The sequence below is a fragment of the Arvicola amphibius genome, chromosome 15 (genome assembly GCF_903992535.2).
Source record: "Arvicola amphibius chromosome 15, mArvAmp1.2, whole genome shotgun sequence".
NCBI lineage: Eukaryota > Metazoa > Chordata > Mammalia > Rodentia > Cricetidae > Arvicola > Arvicola amphibius.
The window spans coordinates 26,103,717-26,106,459 of record NC_052061.1 but is presented as its reverse complement, the minus strand read 5'-3'; the positions used below and the strand labels follow the sequence as shown (position 1 = coordinate 26,106,459).

The 2,743-nt window shown below is 41.9% G+C and overlaps 1 pseudogene; it reads right to left on the bottom strand.

The window, feature by feature from the left end:
• Positions 1 to 590: 590 nt before the first annotated feature.
• LOC119802262 lies at positions 591 to 1,942 on the bottom strand (annotated as a pseudogene).
• Positions 1,943 to 2,743: the final 801 nt, after the last annotated feature.

Here is a 2,743-nt window from a genome sequence, read left to right as displayed (position 1 = left end):
ACGGCATGCTGTTTAGAAGCTCAGCTAGAACAATGCAAAGCTTTCGAGGGACATTGTCCATGTATTCAGTGGAAACTAGTAGACAGACAAAGCTTAAGGAATAAGGGTGGTCCCCTTTGGGCTTAAAGTCCTGATTTAGATTAATATCCCAAAACCATCATGGTGAAATGAATAACGCACAGAATATTTTTGGTGGACATCTTTATTAATTGATCATCAATTTCTCCAAATCTACAGCTGGAATTTCATCTTATTTCCATGCCAAGTCATGAACATTGACAAAGCTAACCAGAGGCTACTCAAAGAGGACTAAGCTTTTATAGCTCACTTTCTTTTACAGACATAATATAAATAGATGCACTCTAGAATGCACACTGGCTTTAGTCACTATGGAATTTAAATGGGACCTTGAAGAATGTAGACAAATCCCGATGAAGTAAGGATGAGCTGAAATGCTGTGCAACTGTTTAAGAGTTCCTGGTGCTGCATCTCGGTCACTGCTGAATCTTGCACTAACACCAAATGGAGATGCGGAAAACACACTGAGTTGACTTAGGGGTTGTTCACAGAAACCAAAAGGCAGGAAAATACTAAACATTGCTGAGAGCATCCACCCCAGGAAGGACTTTACCTTCCAGGAGCTCTAGACTGCCTCCTTCCCCAGTGCTCACATTGCTGATTTTATCCTCTGTGTTCCTTTTGGCACAGCAAGTGGCAGTGTCTCCACCACCTATGATACTGATGCAACTCCTAGAAGTGCCTTTTACCACCTCATCCACGAGACACTTGGTTCCCCTGGCAAAAGCTTCCCATCCAAAACCCCAACAGGTCCATTCCAAACAATCTGCTTGGCTCGATATTTCTTGCTCCTCTCAGGACCACAGTCCACTCTCAGCCAGCCAGCAGGTATACTAGAGGCAACAGTAGCTTGGCCAGCCTTGGCATTCTCATCAAATTTGTCAGCAGTGACAAAGTCAACAGGCAAGGTAATCTTCACACCATTTTTCTCAGCTTTAGCCATGAGATCTTTGACAATCTTGGTTCCTTCTTCATCATACAGAGAAGTTCCAATCTCCATGTTTTTGAGCACCTTAAGGAAGGTAAAAGCCATTTCACCACCAATGATCATCTCATTGACTTTGTCCAATATATTATTGATCAGGTGGATCTTGTCTGCAACTTTAGCTCCTCCCAATATAGCCAGGAAGGGTTCAGGACTCTCTAAAGTTTTGGCAAAGTAGTTCAGCTCCTTCTTCATCAAAAATTCACCAGCCATTTGTGGCAGATTCATACTCACCATGGAGATGTGGGCTCGGTGTGCAGTACCAAAAGCATCATTGACATAGACATCCCCAAGTTTGGACAGTGAGGCTCAGAAAGCATCAATTCCAGCTGCCTCAGCTTTAATCTTGTTCCAAGAAGCATCCTTTCCCTTCCCTTCCTCCTCCACATGAAAGCAGAGGTTCTCCAGCAGGATGACAGTGCCAGCTGCTAGGTTGGCACAGGCATTCTCAGTTTCTGGGCCCACACAATCTTTTAAGAAGAGAACATCCTCGAACTCACAGAGATCTGCCTGCCTCTGCCTCCTCCAAAGCAACAGAGAAACCCTGTCTCGAAAAACAAACACAAACAACAACAACAACAACAACAACAACAAAAGAGAACATTCTTGTCCAGCAGAGACTTGAGTTCTGTGGCAACTGGCTCTAAGGAGTACTTGTCAGGCATGGGAACACCATCAGGTCAGCCCACATGGCTCATAAGGACAAACTGACTTGGCTCCATTGTCCAAACAGAATGTGATGCTCGGGACAGCAACCTTGATCTTTTGGTTATTTGTTATCTGGTTGTTCTTCATAGGAACATTGAAGTCCACCCTCATCATGACCCGCTTCCCCATCACGTCCAGCTTGTCCAAAGTCAGTTTATTAGAAAGCCACATTTTGGCAACATGGTAGGATCAAGAGGCCAGGTCCTGAGGAATAGTGCACAGAACATTTTAAGGTTTACTAAGTAATTATATAAATTCTATGCTCTTACTAAAGAAGTGATTATTATCATTAATTCCTATGGTTGCTCAGAGACTTAAGTATTGCTGAATCCAGCACTCACATTTGAGCCTTCCTACAAACAGTAAGTCAGACATGTAGGAGGGAGAGTGGGCAGACCCTCAGAAACTGTTCTAAAGCTTCATTCCCTTTCACAGACGATGGAAGAATGTGTGAAACAATCCAAATTTACTTTTTTCATTTTGTGAGTACATAGAAACTTTCTTGATTTGCTTAAATCCATCCTATAACAATGGCACCAAAAGTTTCCCATGCTAACTGTATTTCACCAAACTTGTTCTTTTATATAATAGTTCTTGTTAGTATTGACACAGACATATGTGTCATTAAAGAATCTGAAAATTGACAAGACTTTTTGGTCTCTGCAAAAGTACATATTGTTGAGCACTAGTCCACCCTACTGAATCCTAATACCATCAAGTAACATCTTGTATGGATGTGTTTTAGAAGGATATTGTCTGTTCATTTTCTAAATAATATTTTTGGTCACTCTTTGAAAATTTCATAAATATAGTCTTTTGGTCAGAGTCATCTTCTATTTCACCTTTAACTCTTTATAGCTCCACCACAATAGGTCCCAGCTAGGGTGGGGTCTTAGGAACCCTTTCTCTATTCTTTGATTGGCTTGATCTTGTGCAGGTCTTGTGCAAGTACACATGGCTGCTATAAATCGG